Below are 13,087 nucleotides of genomic sequence, written 5' to 3' on the forward strand. Positions count from 1 at the left end.
TGAATACTTCTGCAAACCACTGCATATATATATATATATATATATATATATATATATATATATATATATATATATATATATATATATATCAAGGCAGTGTTTCCATGGAGAGATTCTGACATCTTAAAAAACTACTAGGTTCATACTCAGAAACTGTTGTCTAAATCAGCCAGCAACATCTATCCAAGCACATTTAGTGGGATGTGGCACAGTTTGTAGATCAAGAATCTGCTTGTTTTCATTCGATTTAGCAACATGACTATATAATTAACATTTTCAACACTGATCTTGATCCCTGTGCTGTACTTAAAATCTAAAGGCCAAATCCTGTTGTTATATTGCAAAAATTAATAAAATATTAACATTTCTTATTGTTGTTCTTGGATGCCTTCCTGGTTCTAAAAAGTACTGTGTTACTATCAAAGCAAGTGCCAAAATGTATGCATGGATTATGAATCAGAGGAAATGAAAGCCTAATCAAAAACAATTATGTATTCAAATTCAAGACCTTTGATCTGTTAGTAATGCATCCTCCTGAGTCTATTATATTAATATAAAATAGTAATGAAAAGTGTTGTTTCAGTACAGTAAAGGTCCACGGCAATTATGGAAAGCATGCACCAGCTGTTAATGTTTACTGTTTTATTGGTAACCTCATTTCAAATGCAATTGTTCCTAAAGAATTACAATGTCGGTTTATAGTCTCCCACCCACAGAGATTAAAGTGTATAGATTGTAGCTGGAATAAATATCCTGAATGCTGCAGTGATAGTTTGCCATCATAAAATCACATTCTGCAGGACAAGTGTGACGTCCATAAACCACATGCTAGACGAATGATGTCTTGGGAGATCCCGATCCCTTTCTTTAGTCAATGCAACACCACACTCTCTAGTGTCTCATGCAGGGTTACAACGCTGTTGAAAAGGGCATCCTAGAAGGTTCCAAAGGTGTTCTGTGGGATTCAGGTCTGCAATTCTTGCTGGTCAGTTAATAACCTCTGTTGTCTCCCGCTCAAGATAAACCATGACAATCCTGGCAGTATGACAACAGGCATTATCATGCATTGGAACACACTCAGGGCCAACTGCACCAGAAAACGCTCTTATTACAGGGTTCAAGACTGTTTCTATGTGCTGTATCGCTGTAAATCTACTACTTGGAAGCACAATAAGATCCGTACAACCTCCAATTAGTGTTTAAAGTGGTTTGAAAAAGGTGCCAGTAAGGACAACAACAACAAAAAAATCAACAGGAGGGAGGTTGGATGGATGATTTTACCACATTTCAGCCATCTACGGATTATGTATCGTTTTTAAATGCCATCTACAATATGTTATAAATTAGGGAATTTTTTTTTTTTTTTTTTTTTTTTTGGCTTGTTAGTGTTTTACTGTTATACAACGAAAACATAAAACTTGTTTTTACTGTCAATTGTTTTCAGATTACGCATCATAAAAGGTCTGTATAAATTAAATATTTAATCTTTTTTTATTTTTAGTGAGTGCTGTTGAAGTTTTGGGGTGCTTCCAAATTGAGGAAATCATCTAACACCTTGAATAGACAGTATCTCATTTATTTGCATCACGACAGAACCTTTCAAAAACAGCTATTTATATTTCATTGTATTCCAGATATTGTTGGTTTACTCCAACAATCAGGGTAATCAACAGAATTAATACTTGCAGGGGAGTTTCTTTGCTTTTGTCCAGATATTGAAGATCCTGGCTGATGAGACGTTTGCTGATTTAGTTCGGGCTTGTTGCTCACTTCTTCTTGTAGGTCTGATGTTTGTGTTGTCCAAACTGTCGGAATCATCATTCGGTGATTGCTCAGTCGTAAGGTCCTTTCCCACCAAGCGCGTCGCATCAAAGCATCAGCATCACATTGTTTTTTAGAACACTGTACATCTTATGGAGGCTTTCACACCAGCCTTGTAGCGTAAAACAGACACTGTCTGAAATTGACCATATATATATATATATATATATATATATATATATATATATATATATATATATATAGTGACAAAGTGGCATAAGTTTGCCACTTGCAGGACCTTTTCACACTTCTAGTGTAAAAGACGTGTTCCAGACCACAGATAGTTTTCAAAACACGGCGGTGCCTATGTATTTATTTATACAAAACAAAATAAATAAACAAAATGCTAACTCCACCAAGGAGTACTAACTAAACAGACACATTTTAAACTAATAAACTGGACGTTTACCAGTCACCCCAAACACTTCTATCCAAGTATTTCAACACAGTACCTTTCAGGTCTGCCCAACCAGGCTTCCTTCAGGCCTTAGCCTTAACACAGACAGCCTCTCCATGTCCTGCCCTGCTTATATACACCTGCCTAAATTACTAGCAGGTGTCACTAATTAAATTAATAAAACAATTAAACAATTAGCCAATTAAACCTGTGGCTGTGTAAACTAGCCAAAAAACACATCACATTCCCCCATGTGCATAATATATATATATATATATATACATGTCGTATGCAGACAGGCTAAAAGAATTGAATCTATTCAGTCTTGAACAAAGAAGACTACGTGGCGATCTGATTCAAACATTCAAAATCCTAAAAGGTATAGACAATGTCAACCCGGGGGACTTCTTTGACTTGAAAAAAGAAAAAAGGACCAGGGTCATAAATGGAGATTAGATAAAGGGGCATTCAGAACAGAAAATAGGAGGCACTTTTTTACACAGAGAATTGTGAGGGTCTGGAACCAACTCCCCAGTAATGTTGTTGAAGCTGACACCCTGGGATCCTTCAAGAAGCTGCTTGATGAGATTCTGGGATCAATAAGCTACTAACAACCAAACGAGCAAGATGGGCTGAATAGCCTCCTCTCATTTGTAAACTTTCTTATGTTCTTATATATATATACACCTCCAAAATGATTGGCGCCCTTGATAAAGATGAGCAAAAAAGGCTGTATAAAATAAACAACACAGGAAAACAATATTCTTTTATTCTACTACAATTGTTCAGAGAAAAACTTTTTTATTAACAAGTAATAACATTTTTTTCATAAAAAGATAGGTGTCATAATTATTGGCACCCCTAAAGTTTCTTATAAATAAAATCAAACAAAATTAAATCTGCATTAACATTCTACAGGAAATACAAAAATAAGTATTTTGTTTATCAATGTTTCGTTTAGGAGAAAGTGAGTATTTATTTTCAACAGACTACTTCTGTACGCTGCATTGTGTGAAAAAAAGTTTCAAGAAATAAAATTTAACTGTGCAAACGCCCACTTCTGTTTAAAAAATAAATTAGCAAGCACTGTGTGTCTATGAAGATCACAACTGGGAGATCTGTGTTCAGGATTTCAACAGTCGATTAGCAGGTAGAAAGTAAGTGTTCAAGCAGTTTTATAATTAAGCAATATGGCACGAGAGGGCACTGGTTGTGCTGCATATTGTCAATTCTTGATGCGTTGTTTGACACGAGGCGCAGCCGAGTGCCTGCAACCAACCAAAATGTGACCATATCCAGCACAACTCGTACACTCAAGTGACTTATTGCTTTTATAAAATGGATTTATAAACGTTTTATAAAAAAGAATGAAGAAATCTATATAGTTTCTAAAGATTTATTAACATTTTGAGGTATAACCTTCCACAACAGAAAATAGTCTCTATTAACTAAAAATATTCAGGTAAAACATTTATTTATTTTCAGTAACTGCATTTATTATTTTTTTTAATAAAGACTTTAAATAACTATAAAAAAACCTTGCTTAGATGTGTGCATCTGTGAGGTGCTTGCCTTCCTGCATATTCTAGGTAAGATAGTTGCTAGGTAATTCACTCCCATTGGCTCTAGCACAGTGGTTTTCAACCAAAAATGTGTGCTGTTAGTACATGTTTCAAATAAATGACTACGTGTAGCACTGCGATACACTACGCATTCTATTTTGTTAACTACACATACTATTTTTACTACACATACAAATTTGGGCCAATCATTTCTTTAGAAATGAAATAAGAGCCAATGAATTTAAAGAAAATAGTACTTGTCCTAAATAATACAATGAAAAGTCACCTCACATTTTCAATGCTCTTCCAAAAGTGATCAGGGAATCTGAGCCTTTGAATATTTTTAAAAGCCGTTTCAAAACATACTTTTTTAAACGTGCATTTCCAATTGTTTAACTTCTGTTTCTACAATGTTTTTATATGCCTTTATATGCCTTTACTTTTCCTGTAGTATGTGTTTTGTTTTTTTGTTTTTTAATTTCTGTCACCATAAAACTTCCAATAATCACCAGGTCTTTTGTAAACAGCGAGTTATCAATAATAATACAATGCGCGCTACACTGGATGTGGTCTTTTTAGTGGATTTTATTGTTTTTATTATTATCAACAGCAGTAGATGCAATTCAGTTTTTCAATGCCGATTCGTTCTTTTGCTTGTTCATTTTTGAACGTTTTGCATTTCCTTTGCACTGTTAATAAAGCATTAAATGGAGACAGACCAGCCTCTTAAAGATGTTCTTCCTGTTAGAATCAATACCAGGAATTTATGTTTGAATGGTTCCCTCCATATTTCTCTTGAGTTAATTTGTGAGACCGCACCTTTCAGGCCAGAGCAGCTTATCTATGGAATTTGTTTCCAGTGGAAATTAGAACCCCTTCTAGCCTTCTTCAGTATAGAAAGCTATTAAAAACTTGGCTTTAGCAAAGAAACTAAATACAAACCGCTCGGCACTCAGGTAAGGAAAAAAACCCTACTCACTGCGAGGAAACCTTAGGGAATCCATGGCTGAGGATAGCCCATCCTCGAGGCTCTAAAGACGACCGTCTCCCTGTTTGGCCTCGCCGTGTGTGACTGACTGACTGACTGACTGACTGACTGACTGACTGAGAGGCCAAACAAAACAAGCAACATGAACGAAAGCCACACAGAGTTTTTATAGCGCTTCTATATGACGTATTGATTAGTAGGCGGATCCTCCTTCCAGAAATACAATAAAGTTTCACATGACAGCAGGTATTTTCTTTGATTTTGCGTGGTGCAGTGATACGTGGTTAAGAACAGGTGGTGATTTGCCTTTGTTCCTAAGTAGTTCCTAATCGTGACATTGTGCTGGATATTGTAATGGTAAACACTGAAGGACCAATCAGCATGCAGCATTTTAACACTCCGTTTTATAATTAAGTATAAAATCAAGTAATTGTTGTTCATGTATGCCTGTCTGTCAAATGGGAAGGGACTTAACTGTCAACAGTGAAGACGTACAGTAAAGAAAGAATGCTTTACACACTCGAAACGGCAGGCTAACCAAATGTATGTACACGAAATATTCATAACATATCCCCATATATTTTTTCATTTTGACGTCACAAAACTAGTACACAGATAAAACAGACGAAATTCAACACGAAACGTATTGGTAGGATTTGACTGGTACGATTTCCAACATACATAAGTAATGCATAAAATGTGCGGGTACAGTGACCTACAGGGGAAGTGCTTCTGTAGAATAAGGGCATGACCTGAGGTGAAACATACTCGCGCTATGCAGAGACACTAAATTCAAAGTTTTTTTGTTTGAAACTAAAGAGGCCCGGGCAGGGTGTTTTGCAGAAGTATAACATTTATATAATTTTGTTCCCCCTAGATTTTTTTTTCTTTTGCCAGTATGCCATACCGTCAGTTTTTTTATTACCGGTATGCATACCGGCATATACCACCCCACTTTAACCACTGCCTCCAATGCAGATGACTCCCCACACCATGAGTGAGTCCTTACCAAAACGGTTGTATTCAACGATTTTGAATTGAGCAAATTGTTCTCCTTAAGGTTTCTAAAGGCTTGGTACCTCTCTATTTGTGATAGAAATGACTAGCATTGGCTATAGTTTGCGCTCAGGATTCTGTTAATTTAGTTCGTCCAAGGGTTCGTACCCATAATGGGGGAATTATCTTTTAAATATCAACTCCCAAAGACATGGGACTGTTTCCATCATAATACGAAGATGGAATTTCATAACTTTTCTTTCTCTGGTTTTAAAGATGGTGTTTGGGAATTGCTTAGAAACCCCTGACAATGCTTCTCCTTTTTAGTCTACATTTCTTGATCTTTGGCATCATTTGGTCCTGCATTTCCAACATTACACTGCTTAACATTGTCCATACTCCCACCATAGATTTTTCTTCCTGTTTACATTTTGCAAGCCCTGTCATTTCTTAAAAATAGGTTTCAAATTTTATCATGTTTTGATTACTAAGTTTCCAACAGTTCCATTTAGTATGTGCCCTATGTATTTTACGTATTAAGTTGGTTTTGTTAATGTATCAAATTTAAAAATGTTAGTCAATTTAAAATGATTGTAGATAACAAATTCTTTCATAAATCATCCCTGTCAAGCAATTCCAGTGACTACATCTGTCTGAAATGTGCAATTCCAGAAGAAACATGACATCAGTTTTGTTTGCTTTCCCAGGAAAATCCTCAATCACACTTCTTATATAGTTAAGAAAACATAATTCCACGATTGGTGTCAAAATATTAATACTGCCACCATGCTTCAAGGGAGATTGGCAGATACACAAAGCTGTCTATAATTCAGAAAAAAGTAGTGAAAGCTATTTCAGGTGACCCAGGATCTCAAGAAAACAACAGTAAAGTTTAGTACATCACAGATATTGTTTGAACTTATATGGTCGTGATACTGACTTCTTAACGGACAAAGGTATCCAAAACCTTCAATCCCGACAAAAGCAAGTCAGCAGGACGATATGTGGCAAACCCCTTTCCCTCCTCCATACACACATAAGGGGTGACTGCCTGCTAGGTGGATAATGGGGACGAAGGAGGGCAAAGAGAGTGATAACTGTAGTGAAGATCACAAACCAGACAAGGTTTGTCCTGGCATTCGCTAAATGTGTGACTTTGTATTTGGTTAATGTGAAGTAGTTTAGAATAGATTTACAGATTAATAAAATGCAAAGATTTGTTTTATAAAAGTATATTTTTTTTGGTTTTTTTTTGTTTAAAATGTCTGTTGTTTCCAAGATACAGCTTTCAATAGCCGTACCATTACAGTGTATGTAATCATTATTTGTTACAGATATCCATGCAAACATACATTAAATTCATATGGGCAGTTAATGTAGACTAGATTTCAATAACCTCAATAATTGCAGCCAAGTAATGATAACGTTTTATGGCAAACAGATGTGTAACAGGACAAACAGACAGACAGGTGCCTCTACGGATAATTAGTATGATGTGTAATTATCTGCAATTTGAAGGAAACCGATTGCCCTTTTTGTAGCAATTCAATTTGTTGTAATTTGTATTAATATATATGGGGAACAAATGTGTATTTGGATACCAGTCCAATATTTTTTTTTACCCCAAAATCTAATCACTACACCTTTATATGTTGGGCAATAACATATATCAGTTTGAAGCCACTCCGTCCACAGTCTGGAGTATCATCTGTGGCTCACTCTCAGATCATTTTAAACCAGGACCTTGTTCAAACCATACCCTAATTTTTGTAGTCGAATTAAAGACCTGCAGGGAAAAGGGATCTTGAGTGCTCAATTGATTAAGGAATAAGTCAGGTCCTGCAGTGTTGCCACAAGAGAGTACCACTGGTCTGGAGCATCATGGCAGGGAACAGGATTGGCTGGAGTGTATGGTACTCAATAGAGGCAATCAATGCTGCAAATTACAACCGTTAGATTTGACATCTATTTTATTTGCGATTGTAAATGGATATGTTGTACATTTACAATTGATCTTACAAAGCCACACTGAGATGTTCCCTTTGAATACAAATCCACTCATTCTCATTCATACAATATAATACACTATCCCTTTTTGAGACAAATCTATCAAAAACTAAAGTAGACGATGTTTAGGCTTATGTCTTCGTCGATAATTTTGGAGTGAATGAATCGATTTTTTTATTGCAATATACAATATTATAAATAAATAAGAAATTTGAGAATACAAAGCAAAACAAAAATCGGGGAGTAACTGAGTCAACTTGAGAATTATACCAAATCAATGAACCAGGAACCGGAACTGGCAAATAGTACAACTCCGAAAACAGACACGTAACAATCACAGTGAGGCAGAGCTACTAGACCAATACATACATGCCTTTACACATAATCTAGGGCATTATAACGTGAAGAAGCCAAGGCTAACTCATTAAATAAATCTAATATTTTCAGTTGGGTCATGGCATATCCTCAACATATTAGATTGTTACTCCAGCTAATGAAGCAAAACAACATTAAAAAAAATTCATAGAAATAGTGCAATTTTAGGTCAAAATCAAGCTGTCTGGGAATATGCTGCTGTTATTACAAAACTGACAATTATTAAACCACAAACCGCCAAAAGTGAAGGAAATGTAAATATGATCTGCATAACAAATACAACTTTGGTGCATTGAATTTGTAATCATATATTTCAAATGATCTCATCACAAAACAGACACGATTTAACACAAATTAATTATGGTAAGCTGGATTTGGCATGCAAACCATTTGATTACATTCAATATAAGTTATTTCAAGCAGAGTGAAATGGCTACATTAGCATGTAAAACCCAGCTTCACAATTTCCCAACTAAATTACATTACTAAGTTTTATCCTAAATAAAGTAGTAACTCATTTTTAATTGTCTTCCTTTAATTAGCTTCAGAACTTTTCATTTAAAATGTCTTAAAATATGTTGCACAACATTGCATTAACCAACATGTTAAGGAGAGACAACAGAAAATTAACTTTCTATCCAGTGATGCTGTCAGGTGCCACTCAACATGGATTTAAAAAAAAAAGCAGAATCATTGTACCTTCAGAGCAGTAAAAATTATACTGAAGCTTATAAAAGGTAGAAAAACCTTACTGGCAACATACAAGAGTTCTAGGTTAAGTGGGGAGAGAACGGCAAATAGGATTTATTTCATAACAAAAATAATGTTTATCAAGTGGAACTGTTCCCCTAAATGGTAACTTAAATTTGCTAATTAAATGCTATTAACTGAAATTATTAGTCCCCATTGAGTGTGTTGGGCAGGATTTTCCAGCATTAATCAACAAATCGATATGTAGCATTGATTTGGGAATTTTCAAGCGGTCATTATGCCTATTTTGTTATTAAATAATCATCCTAATGTGATTTCCGAAATTATGTTGATTTATTAAATAATGTTAATATCTTAACAAGCAGTGCTTCTTGGGAATTTAAAAGCAAATATGTGTTAATTGTTTAAAAGGGTTTTTAATTAACAAAAGAGTATAGAACTCACTCAAAAATTGAACAGACCGCAGCTGTGACGCCGACGATACAGAGAGAGTGCAGGAATTCATTTCTTACAGATTGCCTAAATAATTCATTATCTATAATTATGAAAACATTTCTGTTTTAGACTTTTCTATACTTGTGGTTAGTAATGAGATGTGTTCACTTGTTTTAACCATGTGTAACCTTACAGGTTGTTTGTATATTGCTAAAATGATATACCGTTATTTGCACCCAGTGTAATGTTACTACCAAGAAATGGTCAATGCAACTGTACAGCCTATCTGAACTCTGGATACGTACATTATATGACAACTGACCTCTACTGTTGATTGTATTTGAATTATACAAATAAAAACCTAAGAGTAAATAATGAAATCTTGGTATAGAAAATGGCATATTAGATATTACAATAAAGTTTCCTTTAGGTGATTGCGGATTTGCAATGCATCGTTGGCTTTAACACTTGTGTCTAAACCACACAAGAACGAAGAACAGGCGTACATGGACACACAGATCAATGGCACTAAGAATGTGATTGAGATAGTTGACATGGATTTTTCCTAAACGTGTTTTGTAATTGTCAGGCTCCCCCAGACTTCATGTACACTGTACACATTCACCTTCACTCGTTTATATGCATATACAATGTTCTTATAATACCGTAAGTGTTCGGTGGCTACTTCTAATCATGTTGAGTTTATTTATCATGGAGGCAAGCAAAGAGTACCAGAGAAAATGCAGGATTAGAAGAATTCACCAAACAATGAATTATAAACAAATTGTATATTGGGTTAGGGACTTGTATCGTAATTTTAAAAGCTTAATAAATATATAATGAAGTGTTACATACATGTATACATGTATAATAACTAACAACTACAAACACTAATGGCACTTCAAACGTAGATGTCAACATAAGAAAATAAATTTCCCCGCCCCATCCAAAAAAATAAAGGTATTTTTTTTCTTTTTAACCAAAAGATTGCAAAATGTACATTAAAAGGGTTTTATATAATAAGTTGTACGTTCTGCATGACAAAATGCACAATTTTAAATGAAATAGATATTCCCATAATTTTTTATTTCCATTTGGCTGCTGCTTGTCTCCCTGTACGCTAGTAGTTTCCATAACACAGAATTATGCTTCCATTCATTTTTATCTCGTTAACATGCATTTCTTGTGGCCTCTTTTTTGTACTAAAGAGGCCCACGAGTTCCCTTTATCTAGTTGATGAGACAGGAAGTGATGTACGTGACCTGCGACAATTAAGGTTTTTTTAGTTTTTTTGGGTTTTTTTTTTATATAAATTTAGCCGTTGTCAATTATTTTTATTATTTTCTCCCAATTTGGAATGGCCAATTATTATTTGAAGCTCAGCTCACAGCTACCACCCCTGCTCTTTCACACTGCGGGCTCACCATGCAGCCACCCAAGAGCTACAGCGTCGGAGGACAACACAGCTCTCGGGCAGCTTACAGGCAAGCCCGCAGGCACCCAGCCAGACTACAGGGGTCGCTGGTGCGCGGTGAGCCGAGGACACCCTGGCCGACCTAGCCCTCCCCCTGGGCAACGCTCGGCCAATTGTGTGCCGCCCCCTAGGAGCTCCTGTCCACGGTCGGCTGTGGAATAGCCTGGACTCGAACTCACGATGTCCAGACTATAGAGCGCATCCTGCACTCCACGTGGAGCGCCTTTACTGGATGCACCACTCGGGAGCCCCACAATTAAGCTTTTTAACGAGAAATGCGTTCATTAACAACCTCATCAACTCAATTTCAAAGCATTATTGCATTTTTTTTTTTAACAAATTCTGTTTGAAAATCACTTGCTACTAAAGCTCTCATTACTGTACCGCGAGTTTGATACAATAACACTGTTTTTTGAAAATCCTGCATGTTGTATCTTGCTATCTCCCTCGTGGTGTCTATTCGGAGATGTCTAATTAAGCATGCTATACATCTGTGAAGGTGAACTTGAATATATATTAATGAAATGTTACATAAATCGTCTAATTTCTGTGGCTAACTATCTAACTTAACCCTCACTTTGTCTAGTAAGGTGACATTATCCCCGCTATATCACTCGCTCTCACTTAACTCACAGTCCATCTTCCTCTAGTCACTCAGACGCTCTCCAGGACTATGTCAGTACAGAGTGCTTAATAAAGGAAACACCCTAATGGATAATTTTGAAAAATGTCCAACTGGTTTGAATGTCACATACACATACACATTTGTTTCCCTCCTAGACCCAGTTCTCAATGTGTATTATAATTCCCTCCATTTTCTATAATATACACTGCATGAATGAAATATATGCATTAGAGCTACCACTAATCATATTAGAATGGCTTCTTGTGGCCTCTTTTTTGTACTAAAGAGGCCCACGAGACATTGACTTCAAACTGACCCCAAACTAAAATAAATAGTCCAGGTATAGCACTTAATTACTTATTACAAGGTAGGTTTTCTGTATAGACTCAAATCTTGTTTTTCTGTAGTTACAAAAAAAAGGCTAATTGCTTGTATATTTCTACCACAAATTGATTATGATGACACAGTCTATAGGTTTGCATCACCCTTAACATTAAGCAAATTGGATCCCACATATTATGCAGCCTTGAGATATATTACAAACTCAAGTTACAGTACTCATCATTGTGTGTTATATGGTTTGGTTGGCTGGACCTCTTTGGCATTGATAAGGTTGAAGCACTGGTATATATTTTTTTTATACAAGGTTATTCTATGTAAGCTTCCTCCATACATAAATTAATACTTTACAGTCGCTTGTAGTAACTACGGTCTCAGATCGCACTCATTTTTGTATTTTACGGTTCCTAAAGTGCGTACTGAGGCTGCTAAAAGATAATTTGTTCATTTTGCTCCCTAGCAACCTAGACTACAAACTCTGAAGTCACAAGAAGCCGCCACACATTCCATATTTTATTCCTTTGTCCTGGTGATGTATTTCGAGCTTGTAACACATCTTCATGTGTTACAGGTACTGCTTGTACCAAAATCTCCACTTCCATATTGGTAAATTTCAGTTTTCACTTCTGAGCATCATCATCACCATGGCTAGTACCAGGCTGAGGTCTTTGTGTGCCATTCACTTTCTTTTGGAATGTGTAGCCTACACACGCAGGGTTGACCCAAACCCGCTATTTATTGTTAGAGGTGTGTAATTCTCCACTGCTAATTGCAGTGAGGGGTATTTAAATTGGTTGATTGCGGAATCGCCTGCTTCACCTAATTAGTCTTATAAAATAGGTCGTTATTTTGACGGCGAGAGCGGCCGTACTGAACACGCACATTACGTGGCTTTTTGCGGTCGGTTTTTCCCCTTTATAAATTTGAGCCTGAATGTGTTAAATGTAATAAAACCACTTAGTTTCTACATAGGACTTGATTAAAAATATATATATATATACTGTATATTAGTGATCTACCATCTATATTAATCCTGCAGGTGTTTCCTACATGGGTCATTTGTTGACGCTCTTATTCACATAGTGAAATACAAAAAGTAATAAAAAAAGAGACCTGTGATAGAGGTTTAAATATTTTTAGGGCAGTTATATTAAGAACTGTCACTGGTTAGAACATTAAGAACATAAGAACATAAGCAAGTTTACAAATGAGAGGAGGCCATTCGGCCCATCTTGCTCGTTTGCTTGTTAGTAGCTTATTGATCCCAGAATCTCATCAAGCAGCTTCTTGAAGGATCCCAGAGTATCAGCTTCAACAACATTACTGGGGAGTTGGTTCCAGACCCTCACAATTCTGT

At 35.9% G+C, this 13,087-nt stretch overlaps 1 protein-coding gene across 1 annotated transcript in view; it reads right to left on the minus strand.

Annotated features, from left to right (window-relative positions):
* LOC117435632 (vasoactive intestinal polypeptide receptor 1-like) overlaps window positions 1-13,087 on the minus strand; it is a 69,969-nt gene that overhangs the window by 14,325 nt on the left and 42,557 nt on the right. The gene's annotated exons all lie outside the window — the stretch shown is intronic.

This window comes from Acipenser ruthenus, chromosome 3, assembly GCF_902713425.1.
Source record: "Acipenser ruthenus chromosome 3, fAciRut3.2 maternal haplotype, whole genome shotgun sequence".
In the NCBI taxonomy this organism is placed as follows: domain Eukaryota; kingdom Metazoa; phylum Chordata; class Actinopteri; order Acipenseriformes; family Acipenseridae; genus Acipenser; species Acipenser ruthenus.